General features: G+C 41.5%; 1 protein-coding gene and 1 pseudogene across 13 annotated transcripts in view; one reads left to right on the top strand and one right to left on the bottom strand.

The window, feature by feature from the left end:
- Positions 1-20,530, bottom strand: part of RBFOX2 (RNA binding fox-1 homolog 2) — a 264,510-nt gene that overhangs the window by 121,483 nt on the left and 122,497 nt on the right. The gene's annotated exons all lie outside the window — the stretch shown is intronic.
- Positions 8,362-8,545, top strand: LOC132499389 (ATP synthase membrane subunit K, mitochondrial-like; annotated as a pseudogene).

Below are 20,530 nucleotides of genomic sequence, written 5' to 3'. Positions count from 1 at the left end.
CGAGGAGACGAGCCAATCTGATAAGGGTCATGTTTAACCCCTGGCACATGGGTAATGAGGCATCAGATTATTTAAAGCCTGTGGCTGAGTAGTGGGAAAGTAGCTCCTTGATATAAGGTCAGACTAAACTCTCTAACTTAGAGTAGAGACCTGAACTTGCAAGCTTTCTGTGGCCATGGCTGGGCAGGGCAAGGGCAGGCAAAGACCGACAATTCTAAGCAAGCTGGTATGCCAGAGTCCAAGTCAGTTCAACATCTACCACCGCGTATCTGATATACATTCAGCCCTGAGCTAAGTGCTGGGGACACAGAGAATTCACCTCTGACTTTAAATAGTTCACAGGAAAAACCAGAGTGGACTGTCTGTGACCACTTAACACAGGGTTGCTGTTAGGATTCAATGTGTTAATGACCGTAAAATGTTTAGTAGAAAGCCTGGCAAGGAGGAGGGAGGCATTCAAAAATCAGTAGCTGCTGATCAGTATCCTTATAATTATAATCACCATTATTATCACAATACCTACCACCGTGTTATAGTTAACAGATTTTTTTAATTCTAGAAGAAACAGCTTTAAAATGTGCAGAATTAGTGTTGGAATGATTTGTTTCTTCAGACTGCCCATCAGACTAAGGATTTATATTACAACTAGGGTAAGACCTCTCTCCGCTCATGATCTAGTTCTTATAATAGTCCAGGTGACAATGTTTCTGGCAAACTTTCTCCATCAGTCATGGGAATGTCAGCAGCAACGCAGTCTTGCACCCATGTTACCCACATTTTTTTACATCCTGTGAAGCTGACTTCATAGTTTGTTGCTAATACTCACAAAAGGAGAAAAGCCATTGAGACTGTAGAACAACTACTTCCTTCTGTCACAGATCAAAAGGGAGAGATTGGAAGGGATATAGCACAGGTCTCTCCTTCCCTCAAGAGTGCAAAGTCCATCACTGTCATCCGTGTCAATTCGTACTAACTGATCCCCCACAATGAAGTAGATGCTTTACTAAAAGCATACATGAAAAACAATATCCCTAGCCTCCCTCGGGCTAAATTCTAAGAAAAATGATGTGAGGAAACTATAGGAAAACAACCCAAATATGTTCTGAAGTGACTAAAAAGCAATTTAATTTAGAGTCAATCTAGTTTAGAGGTTTGCAATATGTTTAACAGAAAGAAATATGACATTCCATCTACTTGCTAAATCCTTAAAGAGTTACTAAATATAGTAAACTTATAAGTTCTTAGAAAATATGTCCAATTCAGGGAAGGGGAGGATGGAGACAGAGGGTAGAATGTGAGCGTAAAAAATACAAAGAAACAAAAGGAGAGAAAAAGAAGAGTAAAAACAGAGAGGAATCCTGACACAAAATCCTAAGCGTACCAGGGAAAGAGGAAAACAAGAGGGAAATGAAAATGGAACTAGTATCCATGGAGTTAGAATGAATCATGGCTACTGACAGGTTCAACACCTTTGTTTTACTGATAAACTGTGGCCTAGTGAGCCTGAGTCACTGCTTTGAGTTTACAAAGCTGGAGAGGGGCAGGACTAGAAAGGTGGTTAGTGCACAGTAAATACTCAGATTTGGGATGAATTAAAAAGACAAGTGTTATGGTCTTTATGTTTGTGGGTCCCTCCCCTGCAAAATTCACGTGGTGAAGTCCTAGTCCCGAGTGTGGCTGTATTAGAAGACAGGGCCTCGGGGTCCCCAGTCTGATAGAAGTAGTGTCCTTATAAGAAGAGCCAGCAGAGAGCCGGCTGACACTCGCATCCACTTTCCTGCTCTTGCTCGCCCCAACGCATGCATGACAAGGAGGTCAAGTGTGCACACAGGGAGATGGCAGCAGCCTACAAGCCAAGAGAATAGGCCTCAGAACGAAACCTACCTTGCAGGCACCTTGATCTGGGACTTCCCAGGCCTCCAGAACTGTGAGAGAAATTTCTATTGTTTAAGCCACAGGTCTGTGGAAATTCGTTACAGCCGCCCTAGCGAACTAAGACCACAAGCACTGAAGCCCTTTGGCAAGGTATTCAAAAGGAAAGTTTAACTTATTTATTAAACCTAAAATATACACACATCTTACCCCCTTTTCTTTTTCTTTTTCTTTTTTTTTTCTGTTAAAGAATGAGAATGGGGCCACTGGCTAGCTTTAGTTTAAGCAAAAATCCAGGTAACACTCTGAAAGGCAAACTACAAGATATCTACACATAGTAGAAACTCAATAAACTTTCAGTCAAATAATGAGTGGTCAGAACTTGATTCTGTGCTTACGAAAGTAACATATCCCTCACCTATTCCCCGAACTATGCACCACCAACTGCAAATAACAAATGCTCAAAGTATGTGTGTCTGTTTTGCAGCCAACACCATAAAGAGGCAGACTGCCTTTTTTAAGAATCTGGCCAAGTCCCAAACACCCCTTTTCAACCTGCCTACTCTCCTAGCCCCTTCTTATCCCCTGGGAGTTTATGCCTTGACATTAAAAATTTTACATTTTATTGGCAAAACAAAATAGAATTTTTCATTATCAAATTTTAAGAAATCTGCCTAATATATTTTGTCTGGTGAAATAGTAAAAATAAAAGTAAAAGGATTTATTGCCCAACTTGGACATATATTTTTAAATTTTATTTAATTAATTAATTAATTTAAATTATTTAAATTAGTTTACTTCTTGGTGAAAAGAGGTAAATCTTAAGGGTTCAAAGGAAAATAAAAGTTACTGAAAAAATGAAAATTACCAAAATATAAAAGTAGAAATCTAGCAGTTTTCATTATGCCTTATAGTACTTTCCCAAAACAGTTGCCGCCAATTAGCATGGATGAATGAATGGGCTAAATATATAAAAGAAAAAAGAATAAGAAGAACCTAGAGTTTATAGATACAGACTGGGGACACTTTTAATAAGCATTTCAATTGTCTTAAATTTGTTGATGAAATGTGCCCAGAAAAAGATTATACCAAGAAAAGGCAGCAAAAAGAATACTGTTCTCCTTGTAACATGAATTAGATAATACCACAGCATATCTTACAAACAAAAGCCCCTTAGAGTCTCAAAATAAAACCTCTTTAAATGGATGCCTAAATGGGTCCATCTTGTCTGCTCTGAAAAGAATATTACAGCCAATATACAATCTGTCTAAAATTTACAAAAGGGGTCATATTCTAAAAATTCATTTTTATTTCAGAGTTGTTTGGGATTGATCACATTTCCCCATTAAAAGAAATACACACAGACACACACACACAGACACACACATGTACATATTTATAAATGGTGACTGGGTTTCCACACCAGACCACAAGAGCCCAGGAATGTAATCAGGGAGTTGGGGTATGGGGCGGGGAGAGAATATAGGAGTCCGTGTAACCAGTAATGGACCTGAACTACCGTACATCTGAAATAAAAATAAACAGAGGACAAGATAGTTAAAATAGCAGCAAATTACAAATAATGCCAATGTAATTAAATAAGAAATGATGTGTTTTTTTCCAAATCATCTTGAACATTGGTTAGAAGTAGAAGATAAATTTAATCCGCTAAGAAAGTGGAGACGTCTGTGGAGACGTAGAGGAAGGAGTAGGAGTACTTTCAAGCATTTTAGTGACTGGTGCAAATTTTTTTTGGGGGGGGTGCAACTTTAAAAAATACAAATTTCATTTCCACATCTACAACATTTCCATTTTCCCTGATACAAATGTAATTCTAGTCAATCAATCATAAGGAAGGTAATTTGTTTATTTTGTAAATGGGATAAAAAGATGGAGACAACGAAAAGGAAACATAGCAAGATTTAGAACAGAATTGGGAAGGGAAAGTTAAGTGCTTAATAAATACTTGCTGAAAGGAGAGGAGGAAGAAATCTAAAAAGACTGCTGACAGTGGAAATAACTAAAGTTTAAACAGTAAAAGAGAAAGACGGAGGTAAAAAGGAGAAAGAAGGACCCGACATGCCCGTACTATTTTTAAAGGGGGAAGAAAATAGGTGGTAATCAGAGAGTTCCCAGTACTGCCACTCGGGAGGGTCACTGACTCAGAACAGCTGGGATGGGTCTAGCCAGGAAACAATCATGATAACTAACATAAATTGAATATTTATTATGTACCAAGAACTGTTCTGAGAGCTTTTACAGGCTCAAAGCAACCTTCTGAGATAGCTACTATTTTTGTTGTTGTTGTTGTTCTAATTTTATAGATGAGAAAGCACATTAATATACCCAGTGTCATTAAGACAGAATGCCAGAGAGCCAGGTTTGAAACCTCGTCAATTTGGTTCCAAAGCCTGCACCACGAGGCACTACTGCCTCTACAGTAAAACCATCACACACACAGGGACAGGTGGTCCTAGTAAAGGAGAGAAAATGACGATGACAAATACAAAGAAGAGTTCTGCATTGTAAATTCCTATAGTTACTAAGTATTCCCCTGTTAATGAAAAAGTAACCAGTAGAAAACCTCTGGAATTCAGCACCCATCTGACAAATATTTATTGAGCATCATTCACTGTTCTAGACACTAGGGATACAGCAATAAACAAGCCAGACAAAAATCTCTACAGGTGAGGAAAGTAGTAAAAAAGATGTTTTTACAGTATACTAGAAGATGGTAAGGGCTATGGAGAACTTAAAATAAAATGACTAAAACAAGAGCTAAATGAAAAGGTAACATTTCAGCAGAAATGTGAAGGAGCTGAAGCAGTACACATGAGGGTATCTGGAGAAGGGCATGACAAGCAGAGGAAACAAGTACTGCAAAGTGCCTGGCAAGCTTGAGGAACGGCAAGAAGGCCAGTGTGGCTGGAGGAGACTGAGGACGAACAGGAGGAGACAGAAGTCAAAGAGGTACACAGGAGCCAGCTCAACCAGAGGCTTGTAGGGACTCTGGCTTTTCCTCCGAGTGAAGCACATGAGTGGATTTTTGAGCACGATCAGATTTATATTTTTACAGGTCTAAGTCAGATGCTGTGTTCAGAATAAATTATTTGGAGTCAATGGTGGAAGCAGGGAGACCAGGTAGGAGACTATTGCAATAATACAGGTGAGAAAGGATGGGGTACTGAGTGAGGAGAGCAGTAGCAGAGCTAGTAAAAAGGGACTGGATTTAGGTGATTTTTGAAAGGCAGAGCCTAAATGATTCGCTGATGAATAACACTGGCGTGAGGGAGAAAGAAGAGTCCAGGGTGACTCCAAGTTTTTTTCTGGCCCGAGCAACAGAAAGATGTCATCTGAGAAGGGGAAAACTGTAGGTGTTCCCACAGGCTTGAGACTGGAAGAAGGCAAGTGGAGACCAGGAGTTCAGCCTGGACAAGTTAAGTTTGAGGTAACTATTAGGTATGGAAATGTCAAGTAGACAATTGGATGTAAACTTCCTGGGAGGGACCTGGCCTGTAGGTATACATTTGAGAATCATCAGCATACAGACAGCATTTAACCCCCGGTATACCATCGGAGTCCACTGGGCCCAACTTTTCTTTTTTGAACAGTTCTATATTTAAGGATTTATATTTTATGACTTATTCTTTCTCAGAGGTATTTCCCACCCCCGCCCCACCCCCAAACCCAAAGAAAATGTTACTTTAAAAATAATAACAAACACATTCTATCTTGCATTTAACATATGGGTTCCCTGAACGCTTTTATAAATCTAAGGTGCATCGTGAGATTTTAGGGATCTTATTTTCCCTATATCTTGAAACATTCTGATTTTTCAATCAGCTTTACTCATTAATTATTCCCAACCATGTTTTAAAAAATGACCAAAGTAATAAACTGACAGACCAATGGCTGTCATTAAGAGCCAGGTTTGAAACTGGCTTAGAATACTCACTTAGAAGAATGATACAATAGTGAAATAAATCACCACTAACACATCATCCTTCAGTTTTCTTACTACATTGTGCAAAGTATTGTATCATCTTTCAAGAAGGCTTTAAAGAAGATTAGAGATGCTGTTTTTTTTACCGTTTGCTCAGTTTTCATTGAATACAGTTTTTCACTTCTCACCCAAAATGACAAAGAAAAACTAACGGAGGAAAATGTTTCACAATTATTAGATGAATCCGAAGATGAATGCAAATACGGATAGCAGCACTCTAAACTCTAATGATGATGGTGAAGCCTGATATATAGAAGTGAAATCTTGAGACTACGACTCTTTAGGTGATTACATTCTAATCTAGGATATAAGCTTGACCACAGTCAAGAATCAATAAGTAAACAATATATTTCTAATAACAAAAAGGAACTATGGTAGTCTCATCCAGTTCAACAGAAAGAATGTCCTCATGCAGTATTTTGCAATGAGAATTGGGATCATCCTGTTTCACTAAAAGGACATGTAACAGTATTCTTTTTCTTAGAACATGACAAAATTTACTTGATACAGTTCATACATGGCCAAGTGCTGAAGGTAGATACATATATAAAGGTAACTGGAAGGAAACAGATGGTACAGAAATGAAAAGATCATCTTTTGAACATAATTATGTATTGTCAAAGGATTTCTAAAAAAAATCTTTAAATATTATGTTTAGACAATGTAAGTGAAGGAAGAAGAACCAGAAGCAATAATTAGCTAGACCCTATTAGAGACATATTTGGAATCTGAAATCAGAATTTACAAGATGGGTGTGTTCCAGGTTAATGAATGACATAAGCAATTAAATTACATTCAAAGGAGGCTGCTTTTTGAGGTATACGCTTCCCAAACTAGGAAAATAGGGAATAAACAATTGGGACAGTACATGTCAGTGAGACATCATATATTTGGAAGATTCACATCTACACAGGTAGAGATCTACAAAAGGAGCAGGAGCAGAACAAAGGGTCAAAAACAGTACAAACACTGACACAGAACCTAAAACTCACAGCATAAACATAACTTGTGACAATTTTAGAACAAGTTTGGGATTGGCTTGAGTACCACTCAGCAAAAAACTTGCTTTAGTTTCCGCTATTAGGAAGAATAGGATTGAATTTGAATGTATTTTCACAGATGGAAAAGGAAGAGAAATCAAGAGCACATAATTTAGATTTCAAAAAGAGTAAACGATTCTTTCTGTCCTTAGAAAAACCGTTAATGTTCTTTTCAGCTCAATGCAGTCTCAACTATTAACAGATTCAAAAACCCCTCTTAAAAAAATACCCCGGGGCTTCCCTGGTGGCGCAGTGGCTGAGAGTCCGCCTGCCGATGCAGGGGACGCGGGTTCGTGCCCCGCTCCCACATGCCGTGGAGCGGCTGGGCCCGTGAGCCATGGCCGCTGAGCCTGCGCCTCCGGAGCCTGTGCTCCACAACGGGAGAGGCCACAACAGTGAGAGGCCTGCGTACTGCAAAAAAAAAAAAAAAAAAATACCCCAAAAGTTCTTGTACTATTAACAAGGCTAAAGAAGGTTTAGACACAATGATGAGAGTTAAAATCTGTACTTGCAAAAGAATGGCTGGAAGATAGCCTATGTCCATTTTCTTCAATATGATTGATATTAGGACAACAAATGCTTTCATTTTACAGGAAGAGGTTCAATTACAAGATTGCAAATTAATAAGACAATTCCTCATACGGCCAGGAAATGAACTTGCAGAAATAAATACAGAACTAGGAAGAGAACGTTTACCCTCTCAACCACAAGCGTGAGTCTCGGAGAATAGGAAGAAAGAGGATACAAAAAGGATAGGAAAACATGAAGTACTGCAAAAAAGATTTTTTAAAAAAACATGAATAGTATTCAAATGTGACTTGTAGTCACTATAGGAGAGATATGTAGTTAGTTGCGTGAATGCATTTCTTCTTACTTCTAATAAAGTTGTTTTTCACTATAATTTCTTTCTTTTTTTTTTTTTACAGATTTGGTGCAGACTTTTTAAATTATTTTATTTATTTATTTAAAAATTTTATTTATTTTTTTGGCTGCGTTGGGTCTTTGTTGCTGTGCGAGGGCTTTTTCTAGTTGCAGCAAGTGGGGGCTACTCTTCATTGCGGTGCACGGGCTTCTCGCTGCGGTGGCTTCTCTTGTTGCTGCACGTCGGCCCTAGAGCATGCGAGCTTCAGTAGTTGTGGCATGTAGGCTCAGTCGTTGTGGTGCACGGGCTCTAGGGTGCACGGGCTTCAGTAGCTGTGGCGCACGGGCTCAGTACTTGTGGCTCGTGGGCCCTAGAGCGCAGGCTCAGTAGTTGTGGCACACAGGCTTAGTTGCTCCGTGCCATGTGGGCTCTTCCTGGACCAGGGATCGAACCCACGTCCCTTGCATTGGCAGGCGGATTCTTAACCACTGCGTCACCAGGGAACTCCTTCACTACCATTTCTTATTTCTTAAATTAGTCATGAGAGTTAAACAATCCTCCACTGAACAATACAGACTGAAATCATGTCAGGTCCAGAAACTGATGCCCAATTACATTTCACTGGTATCAAAAAATATTTCGACGCTTAACACTTTCACGGGGAGAATAAATTGTGTACTGGCATGTGGCATGTATGGAGGTATTGCTTTGACAGTCTTATATTTCAAGTTAAGGTCTAAAAAAACTCCAGCTGTGAAAGCAACATAAACGGATTCTAAACTGTATCTCATCTATTAAGTTCCCAGGCCTGAAGAAGCTAACGTCAACTCATCCAGTTATACTCGATTTGTACAATAAATTATGAACCTGGAGAAAGAGTTAACCAAGATAAAAAGATCAAAGAGCCCACTGGGCCCAGCTGACAAATAGTTTTGGCTATTTGTCCTGGTTAACTGAGAATTAAATCCACGAGACTAGATGAAATCACTAAGTAAAAGAATCAAGTGAAGAGATCCAAAGACTTGACCCAGAGTACGACAACTTTAAAACTGAGAAGAAATCACCAATAAGATAAGAAGAAAACCAGGAGAGTGTGATGTCCTGGAAGTCAAGTACCCAAGAAAGCGCATCCCAGAGGAAGGAATGATCAGCCACATTATGTTCTACAGGCAGGTCAGGTAACGTGAGGACTGAGACCCAACCACTAGACTTAGCAGCATGGAGGCTACTGGTAATATTGACAAGAGCCATTTCAGGGGCAATAAAAACCTAACTGAGCGAGTTTAAGAGGGAATGAGAGGAGAAAACTGGTATGAGCAAACAGAGACAACTCTACTGAGTTTTGCTCTAAGGGAAAAGAAAAGTAGCTGACAGAAAAGTGAGGTTAAGAGTATTATTTTCAAGGGGATGAAAGAACAGCTTAATGGCATGTTAGCGGAACTAATCTAGCAAACACAGAAAACCTGATGATCCCAGAGAGAGGAGAGAGAATTGCTGGGTCCAGGTCCTAAACAGGCTAGCAGAGATGGGACCTAGTACACAACTGAGGTGTTGGCGTTATAAGGAAGGCAACTCCTTAGTGTACAGTAATGGGAGAGAGGGAAAGTTCACTGACACTGATGGTACAAGGTGGGTAAAGTGTGGTGGTGGGAAATCTCCTCCTGATTGCTTCAGCTTTCTCACAAATACTCTAGTAACTAGAAGATCTGCAAACAAAAGCCAAAGAAGGGATGATTTAGCAATGGATATGCATTCTGCGAAGACTGGCCTAAAATGGCATAGTATCAGGGCACCCTTCTCTCCTGCCCTCTTTTGGTTTCTGTTACTCTGAAATCTCTTGTAATCTCCAAATGGCGTAACTTCTCCAAAGGGGGGTTGGGAGGACAGGGGACACACAAAGGAGTCACTGGTCCATAGTGATTCTGAAATCTCACTGAGCAAATAAATGTTGGGAGTTCCTTGATTAGGTCTCAAGGCTGTGGTAGGAATTCTCTGTGGCTCTTGCCTTTGAATCATCCTTCTTTTTTCACAAAAGGTAGCACATGTCAGCAGCTGAGTAATTTTCTCAGCCTGCTTCCTGCCAGAACAATTTTGGGGGTTCAACAGCTTCTTTTCATTTTGAACTGTCTCTTCTCCTTTTCAGCTGTAGCTGCAGTGGGCCTCCTGTAAATCTCACTGAGATTCACTGCATTAGACAAAAGCTATACCCACAAATATCTTCAAGATAAGCCCTTCTCTACCTTCTCTCATGCTAAAACAGTTTTAAGTCCTATTCCTTGATTGAAAGGTCTTCTGTGTGACTCTTAAGGTTTTTCTTAGGTTTTAACAAAAGGTTTTAAGCCACACCCGCAGCTTCATCTTTAGACCTCAATTCTCCAGGCAGTGCCCTTGAACTGACCTTTTTTGTTTAACAGTCCTTTCTTCAATTTATTTCTCTCTTCTCATACTTCACTTCAAGCAGTAAGAAGAAAGCAGGGGGCACCTTCAATGTTTTGCTTGGAAATTTACTTAGGGACATCTGCCAGTTCATTAGGCACCTTTTCTGCTTTTCACGCAACTACAAACAATAGTGATGCTAAAATTTCTGCCACTATGTAACAAGGATTCCCCTTTCCTCCAGTTTCCTTTCCTCTGAGCCTTCATGGTGATCTCCTCAAAGTCCCAAATTTTAGAAACAACATGTCCAAGGTACTCTGATTTTTCACTAACACTCTCCTCAGAGGCCATTACCCAGTTCCAAAGTCACTCCTGCATTTTAGATTTCTGCTGTAGAACCACCCCACTTTGGGTATCAAAATCTATAGTTGTCTATTTCTATATAACAAATCATCCTCAGGGGACTTCCCTGGTGGCACAGTGGTTAAGAATCCGCCTGCCAACGCAGGGGACATGGGTTTGATCCCCAGTCCGGGAAGATCGCACATGCCATGGAGCAACTAGTCAGTGCGCCACAACTACTGAGCCTGCGCTTTAGAGCCCACGAGCCACAACTACTGAGCCTGCATGCCACAACTACTGAAGCCTGCGCACCTAAAGCCTGTGCTCCGCAACAAGAGAAGACACCACAGTGAGAAGCCCGTGCACAGCAATGAAGAGTAGCCCCCGCTTACCGCAACTAGAGAAAGCCTGCACGCAGCAATGAAGACCCAACGCAGCCAAAAATAAAAATAAATAAATAAATTTATAAATAAATTTATTTTAAAAAAATCATCCTCAAACAACAGCTTAAAACATTACTTATTATCTCACAGTTTACGTGGATCAGGAAGCCAGGCGAGGCTGAGCTGGGTGCCTCTGGTTGAGGGTCTCTCACAAGGCTGCCATCAAGGTGTTGGCTAGGGCTGTAGTAATTTCAAGGCTGGACTGGCAAGGATCTACTGCCAAGCTCACTCACCTTGCTGTGGGCCCTAAACATCATCTCTCTGTCATGTGGGACTCGCCATAGCACTACTCACAACATGGCAGCTTGCTTCTCACCATGCAAGCGCTTGGGAGAGAGCTGGAGAGGAAAAGCACCCAGGATGACAGCCACAGTCTCCTCATCACCAAATCTTGGCAGTGACATCCCATCACATTTGCCACATTCTCTTAGTTCGAAGTAAGTCACTAGGTCCAGACTATACTCAAAGGCAAGAGACTGCACAAGAGCGTGAATACCAAGAGGTAGGAATCACTGGAGACCACCTTAGAGGCTGCCTATCACAGACTAGATGGAAAACATTACAGCAGGCCGGTTAAGAGTACTGACTCTCGGGCTTCCCTGGTGGCGCAGTGGTTAAGAATCCGCCTGCCAATGCAGGGGACACGGGTTCAAGCCCTGGTCCGGGAAGATCCCACATGTCGCGGAGCAACTAAGCCCACGTGCCACAACTCCTGAGCCTGTGCTCTAGAGCCCGTGTGCCACAACTGCTGAGCCCGCATGCCACAACTCCTGAAGCTCGCGCACCTAGAACCTGTGCTCCGCAACAAGAGAAGACACCACAATGAGAAGCCCTCGCACCTCAACGAAGAGTAGCCCCCACTCGCCACTAGAGAAAGCCCACGTGCAGCAACGAAGACTCAACGCAGCCAAAAATAAATTAATTAATTAATTAATTTAAAAAAAAAAAGAGTACTGATTCTGAAGCAAAACTACTGGGTTTGACTCTGCTTCTGTATCACAATATGAAAAACAAATCATAAAATAAGACAATAGTTGTGAAAGGACCTGACCTCATACACTGGAGGCACTTGGGAATTCCTGTCCCCTTTTCTCTTCCAATCCTAATTGTCTTTAACCAGAGCAGCATGGTATTGAACAACATGAAAAAATATTATTTTGACTTTGAATGAGTCCAAGAAATGTATTTCTAATAAACTTAATAAAATCAAACAAAAGGATAAAAAGAAAGATCCGGAATCAATGAAACAGAGCAGAGGGGAATATACACACAACAGCAACTGTCTCCCCCACCCCACCCCAATCCTGGCATCTGCTTTTAAATTGTAACGCCAATCTTGGCAAAAAAAATACCATTTCACTTTTTATCTAATTAGCAACTAAAAGTACAATAAAGAGAATAAATAAATCATTAAGAATGATTTAGATGCTTTTATTTAGATGTCAGTTTATCTGAGGAATATGGCATTCAACAATAACACTGGGGAGTAATATCATCCCCATTTTACAGATGAGACACAAGAGCATAAAGATGATGGGACTTGTTTTAATAACACAGCACGTTAACAACTGAGCAAGAATAGAACTGCAACCAGAATATGATGTAATACACAATGAAGCTATAATCAGTTCTTTTTGATTTTCATGGATATGGCGATCTGGCTAAAACGGCCAGTGATTAAGCCTTCATCTCACACTCAGGAAAAATAACTGACAGTTATTTTAAAGAATGAAAGGCAGGCTTTGATTATTTAACCTCTAAATTAATGGTCTAAATTTAAATTAATGGTCTAAATTCAAATAAGCAAATAAAACACCATGTGAGTTAATACACAAATAAGGTAGCACAGAACTTACAGATACGAATTAGGTGGAATCAAAACCCAGTACTTTAGGCTACACAGATAGTTCATTATACTAAGAATATCTAATTAACCTTTTAACTAATATTTGTGGAGTGTGTTCTATGCTGGCCTTATAATGACAGGTACTACATGTTACCTCATTTAATAATAGCGAAGGATGCTGAAAAAGCGTTTGGGAAGAGGAGCAGCAAGCTCACCTTCAGAGGAGGAACAAGAACGCTGTGCTTTAACCTGCTCACGAGTTTTTAAAGCAGCACATATTTACAGAACCAAGATGGGAAAAAAGGAGCTAGCGAAGGAAGACTACAACTCCTAAAATGTACTTTATTCATTGCAAAAAGAAATGACGGCTTCCCTGGTGGCACAGCGGTTGAGAGTCCGCCTGCCGATGCAGGGGACGCGGGTTTGTGCCCCGGTCTGGGAAGATCCCACGTGCCGCGGAGCGGCTGGGCCCGTGAGCCCTGGCCGCTGAGCCTGCACGTCCGGAGCCGGTGCCCCGCAGTGGGAGAGGCCACAGCAGTGAGAGGCCTGCGTACCGCAAAAAAAAAAAAAAAAAGAAATGAAAGAAAATGTGTTTTGAGAGTTATAGGCTTCACTTCCCCATCCCCCCCATCCCCAAGCCAGTATGTGTGCTTTACCACATTGATTTTCTACCCCTTCAAGTATACAATTAAAATCTTAAAAAATGAATGTTTGCTTAAATGGTTCCAACTTTATTCCCTAATTTATAAATTTTACAACAAAATTCCATATTCTGGTTTGAAAAATGACAAAAGATACTTGTTTAAGAGTAAATGCCACATTACAACGAACAATATTAAAACATACATATTAAGACAGGCAACTTTTTTATACAACTGGAAGAGCTTACCTCTCAGCATTCATGTATCTGGCCGTCATCTCTACCTAAAAATGTTATTCTCACTTCCAAACCCCGATCCCAAGGCCTTCTGCCTCATACCTGTACAACCCTATAGTTGTTACCCAACAACTACCCACTAGTAATCGATCTCCCTGCTTCTAGTCCCTCCCCAAACTATTCTATCCACAGAACCTAAAACCAAAGCACTATTTTGAGAAGGCTAAATATTGCTGTACTGAAAAATTTAAGAATTTCTTATTTTCTGTAGAATAGTGATCCAGTATTCAAGATCCTCCAGGTTATCCATCAAACCATTTCTTTCTGCCATTCCTGTCTCTTCCAGTAATACTGGTCCCTTCACTATCCTCCAAACTTTCTTTCCTCCCTTCTTTTCGCTACACAAATGTCCAATCAGTGCCTACTCTATGCCAGGCACCTTTCTAGGCGCATAGAATACGCCAGTGCCTTCATGGAGTATACATTCTGGTTGAAGGAGAAAGGCAATAAGCAAACATACACAGCAAGTCAGATGGTGGTAGGTGCTAAGGAGAAAAATAAAGATGGGGAAAAGGAATGGGAAATGTTGAATAAAGGGGTAGGGAATTACTGTTTATACAGGGTGCTCCTGATAATGTGACAATTGAGTAGAGATTTCACATAAACAAGGAAGTCAAGCAGATATCTGCAGAAAGAACAAGGAGGTGGGCAAAAGCTAAGGGCCTGAGGCAAGGGTGTGTTTGAAATGTTCAAAGAATGGGCAGGAGTATAGAAGAAGAGGAGGTCAAAGACAGCCAGGGGAGCAAGTCATTTAGGGCCTTACAAGCCAGTGCAGGACTTTTATGCTGAGTGAGATATGAAGCCACTGGAGAGTTCTGGCCAGAGGAGCAAGGTAATGTGACATCTCAAAGGATCACTCCGGCTGCTGTGTTGAGAACAGACTTCAAAGAAGGGGCTGGGGAAGAAGAGAAGCAGGGAGGCTAGTTAGAAAATTATTATAATAATACAGGCAAGAGATAGCGGTGGCGTGGCCAGGATGAAAGTAATGGGACTCAGGAGTAGTTGTTAAGGTTTCATGGTCATTCTTGACACTGTATCTCTGCTTCTGCCAGTTCTCCATCTGCCTTGTATCTATTTAGTTCTCCCAGAATATAGCTTAAATTACATCTCCTTCAAGACACCTTTCCCAACCAATCTCATCCTCAGTGATTACCCATTTTTCCCAGCTCCTGTTGACAACTGCCCATACCACCTACTGACCGGCATGTCGTCTTTGCTACAATGTACGGTTATTTATCTATTTAACTTCTATGTCCCTATTTTGCCCCATTATCCTTGAGAAAGAAAATACTTTATAACTCTTGGTATCCTCATTTTGCTGCATAAAACAGATATTCAATAAATGTTCACTAATAATCAAATGGCATCACTTAGAAATTACTATCCCTCAAAAGAAAGGATCATATACTCACTTTCTCCTTTAACTGCCAAAATCAAAGAGAGGCCTGCTATCACACAGGCCACACATCATCTGGGGCTACAGTCTGCAAGAGCTGCTTACTTAGCCACAACTAGTTTCTCTGGACCTATGGTTTTCAAAGGGTAGTCTCTGGCCCAGTAGCATCAGCATCCCCTGGGAATGTATTAGAAATGTAAACTCCCAGGTACGCTCAGATCTAAGGAATCTAAAACTCTGGAGGTGGGCCCCAGCAATCTGTGCATTCTGATGCACCATAAAGTTTGAGAATTATTGCTCTGGCTTACAGATTTAAGTAATTACCCTGTTTTTACAAGAGATTTCTGGAACGATTCCATCCTGGCTTACATCCTCATTCACCTCAACCATCATCAGAAGTCCAAGGCTTCTCTGGATGGCTCACCCCGTACAGCTCTGCACAGTCGCTCTTCTGGTCCCGCCTCTGGCTCTCCCTCGCCCTCCTAAGCCCTTGTGGGCATGAGTTACCCTCAGTAACCTCTTCTATATACTCACTCTCTTCTCTGCGATGTTCCCTTCACCTTTTTTGCTCTAAAGGAAACCTGACCGCTCCTGAGAACACTGCTGCTTCTTCAGTAGGAGCTTTCCTCCTTCCATTACACACCAGGCAGTGGCAAGCATCCTCCCTACTCCGCACTACCATCTCGTGTTGAACCTCACAGGTATCCTCCTCGCTTTCCAAGACTACTTCTACCCTCCGTCCAAACTGCAGATCCTTTGAAACAGGTGTCGTCTGCCTACCTCCTCAAGTCTTAGCACAGGGCTCCCTGTCTTCATGTCCTTTATTAGTTTTGTCATTCTTGACGACCTCAACATCCACGCAGATGATTCATTAACTACTCTGGCCTCCTAGTTGCCGGTACTGTTCTAATGTGTTCAAGTGCCAACTATATTTTTTCACAACTTCACAGAAGCCACTGACCTAGCACTGTATCCCAGCACCGTCATCACCAATAACCACACCTTCTCCAAAATCTCAAGCGTCTCAAGCATTCTCCTCTCACACCATCAGGTTTGCCTGCTCTAGGAGTTTCCCCACGCTAGCATTGCTCCAGCCTCCTTCAGATCTCTAATCTACAGGTCGATCCTACTGCTTTTTGACCACCCTACTCCTCTCCTCCTCATGTTCTTAATTCCCTCCTAAGCCAGTTTAGATTCTAGGGTCCAACACTATACGTATTCCTTTCCAAAAAGTCTTAGTTCCTTTGCCCCCTTTTCCCTTAGTCTAACTTACCTAGTAAAATCTCAATTCCTGGTTAAATCCAACTCTTGCATCTAAACAACAGAAGATTGCTGGATAAAAATCACACAACTGACTTACCACCACTCACTCAAGTTCATGACCACAGATTTTAAGCATCATACACCTCTCCAGTAAGTTCACTTCCCATTTTTTTGAGATGACTACTATTTCACACCTTGTCCTCTCTCCTCAAATCTGCGACAATTCTTCTCCACTCCCTGCACAAACACTTTCAGCTACGTTCATCTTACATGTTATAAAGAAAGCAGACACGCCCAGAGAACTCCCTCTTCTGCCTGAAACCAACGCCACCAGCCTATCTGGCTCTAAACCCGCACACTCCACCCTCCTTCCTATTAAAAAGAAAAAAACTGCTTTTGGGCACTCCCTCTCTGTATGCTGGATATAGCAGACTTTGCTCCTGCAATTAGCCTCTTTCTTTTCAGCACCCTCAATTCTTCCCTACTGGATCTTTCCTAGTGACAAAAGACATGTCTTGATATCACCTATCTTTTAAAAATTGTCTCTTGAGTACACATGCCCATCTAGTAACTGCCCCAATTCTGCTCCACCCCACAACTACACAATATTTCACTGTCTCAACATCTTCACCTACCAATTAACAACTCAACCCATTCCAATTGGCTTTTTTATCCCCATCATTCCAACTCAAACAGCTCTCACTGAGTTCACCAATGACTAACATCCTACCAAGGCCAATGACCAATTATTTGGTCTTACGTAATCGAAACCCAACAACTTCTTCCCCAGAGTCTGTGATATCACATACTTGCCTTGTTTCCCTCCCACCTTACCCAATTCCGGTATCCTTTAGACCTCCAGTGAGAAGCCTCAGGGCTTCTACCTCAGCCTTATTCTCCAGTTACATTTTCTCCCAAGGCTTTAAATATGCACTGATGAACCTCGACCTTATACCTTCAACTCACATCTCTATTCTGTGCTCCAGGCTCATATCAAATTGCCACTGAACTTCTCCACTTGGATATCTACTAGACGTTTCAGACTAAACAAGTCCAAACCATAAATATTGTTTTTTCCTGTGTACTCTCTGTTCTGTTGCAAGGAAATGCCCCCTCCATCCTAATTCCTCAAACCAAAAGCTGAATAAGCCAGATTTCTCTTTCATCTCACCACACACACACAAGCCATCTTTAACCTTATCAAATTGCCCTCCAGAATCTAAGCCATCACCTCTTGCTTCTTGACCTCCCTTATCACTTTTCGTAAAGCAAGTCAACTCTCCTGCTGAAAATCTCCCAATACCTTCCCATTTTTAACCAGAACAAAATTCAAATCTCTACCACAGGACATGATCTGACCCTCACCTACCTCTCCAGTCTTATCTTCCTACATTCTTTTTGTTCTCTACACTCCAACCACACCATCCCCTTTCTGTCCTTTGAATGCCCCAAACTCATTCCTATCTGAGGACTCTGTATTTGCTACTCCTTCTGCTTATAATACTTTCCTCCCGTAGTTTGACAAGACAGCGTTTCTTATCATTTAGGCCTCTTCCACCCTAACTAAAGCATTCAGTCGTATTACCTTTTCTCTACAGCACTTATTAGTTTCTGAATTTATCTTGTTTGCTTACATGTTTACAACTTTTTAAAATTAATTTATTTATTTTTGCTGTGTTGGGTCTTCGTTTCTGTGCGAGGGCTTTCTCTAGTTGTGGCAAGCGGGGGCCACTCTTCATCGCAGTGCGCGGGCCTCTCACTATCGCGGCCTCTCTTGTTGCGGAGCACAGGCTCCAGATGCGCAGGCTCAGTAGTTGTGGCTCACGGGCCTAATTGCTCCGCGGCATGTGGGATCTTCCCAGACCAGGGCTCGAACCCGTGTCCCCTGCATTAGCAGGCAGATTCTCAACCACTGCGCCACCAGGGAAGCCCCTACAACTTTCTTTTTCCAGTTACAGAATACAAGCTCTATGGAAAAGAACTTTGTCTTGTTCATGCTCTTTCCCCACCTCTTAGAAAGTGATTAGCAAACAGTCGTCATCAATAAATGTGTTAACTGCTTGAGTCTCATTAATATAATCATTTATTTAGCCCCTTACAGTGTCCTGAGCTTTAAAACTATGCATGAGGGACTTCGCTGGTGGTGCAGTGGTTAAGAATCTGCCTGCCAATGCAGGGGTCACAGGTTTGAGTCCTGGTCTGGGGAGATCCCACATGCCGCGGAGCAACTAAGCCCGTGTGCCACAACTACTGAGCCTGCACTCTAGAGCCCGTGAGCCACAACTACTGAGCCCGTGTGCCACAACTACTGAAGTCCGCGCGCCTAGAGCCCGTGCTCAGCAACAAGAGAAGCCACCGCAATGAGACGCCCGCGCACCAAAACGAGGAGTAGCCCCCACTCGCCGCAACTAGAGAAAGCCGGCATGCAGCAACGAAGACCCAATGCAGCCAAAAATAAATAAATAAATATTTAAAAAATAAATAAATTTATAAAAATATGCATCAAACCAATTTCACTCAAAGTATAAATATAAATTCTGCAATAATAATAGAAGCCTCTTGTTATCTTTCTATATACAAATCTGATCACACCTGATCCTGCTTAAAATCAACAGCTCCTTGTTGGAATAAACAAACATCTTTATTCAGATAATCTAGGCTCTAAAATTTTAAATTTTCATCCATCACTATTCCACTCACCCCACACATACAAGCCACATGGAATTATATATGGTTCACAACATATACACTATCTCACCAACCTATCCCTTTTTGGGAAAGCAATGACCCTTTCCATGCCTCACCCACTCAGCCTGTCTACCTCCTCCTCTGTAAAGACTCCTCTGAACTCCTAGACGCTGTAAGCTCTTCTGTCCTCCATCTGCTTTGCCTCCTGTTAAACAGGAGAGTTCTCCCTACTCCTAAAGCTAATCCCACCTTCTCAAAGCACAAGAGCAATCCTTTCTCTTCTCTCAAATACTCCACTTCTCCTTCTCAAATGAATTTGTTCGGCTAGCTTTTAAACATGACCAAGTCTCTTTTATTTAAAATAAAACAAATAAACCTTTCTCTGCCGCACATACTCTTCTAGCTACCCTCTACATCCCTTCAGAGTCAGTCAAACTTTTCCAACAACTGTCTACGCTCACTATTTCTATCTCCATTTCCTTCTCCCATCCCCCCTCCGCCCCTAACTCCTGAACTGACTCCATTCCCAGGATTCTGCCTTCATTAGTCCATCAAAACAACCCTTGCAAAGGTCATCAATGATCTCCACATTGCTAAACCCATGGACATATTTCAGTTCTCTCTTCCTGCCACTCTTTTATCTTAGTTTCCTACTGTCCTGGTTTTCCTTCTGAAGAACAAGCTCTCTGGAATCTTGTTCCCTGCCTTCTTTGCGGGGTCATCTCCTCTACCAGGCAGGCATCAACTTCTCTCCTTGCTCTACATTTTCTCCCTAGGCCAGTCTCATCTTAAGCCACTGACTTTCAACATCATCAAACGTGCCCACAGCTTCAATTACTATTGCATGCAGGTTTCCCACAAATTTATAGTTTAATCCTCTATCTTTCCTTGTATTTCCAGACCTAGGTAGTCAACTATCTAAGCGGTATTTCCCCTTGAACTTCTCAAAGTTACCTAAAAGTACTAAATCCAAAATCAAACTCACGATACCCTTCCTCTTCCCGCCTACAAAAACACTTGGACCTCTTCCAAACCATAACACCATGCTGCCAGCTGTACCTTCAGCATCGCTCTCAGGCAGTTCTGCTTCCTCCAGCACGTGCTATCACTACCACTCTCTGTCCCTTGGACTATTACTCAGCCACCACCTAACTTCTCTCTGTACCCTTACTCCTCTCTAATCTGTGTAGATATCTTTTTTAAAAAACAAATCTAATTGTAAACTCCACTTCAGCCTACTCCCAATCCTACTTAAAGTCTTTTAATGGCTTTTCACTGCCAAGTATCTATTCACAGTATCTGGCCTCCAATGTTAGCTGAACTGAACTATGTCTACATTTTGTGATAACTCAATTTACTATTAAGTCTAGTTCTCTAAATGTGTAAACCAATTAGGATAACAAAATAGGGATTAAAAAGAGAGCATTTAAAAATTAGCCTGACTACAACCTGAATAACAATA

Source organism: Mesoplodon densirostris, chromosome 11 (assembly GCF_025265405.1).
Source record: "Mesoplodon densirostris isolate mMesDen1 chromosome 11, mMesDen1 primary haplotype, whole genome shotgun sequence".
Lineage (NCBI taxonomy): Eukaryota > Metazoa > Chordata > Mammalia > Artiodactyla > Ziphiidae > Mesoplodon > Mesoplodon densirostris.
This window is presented reverse-complemented; position numbering and strand designations above follow the sequence as displayed.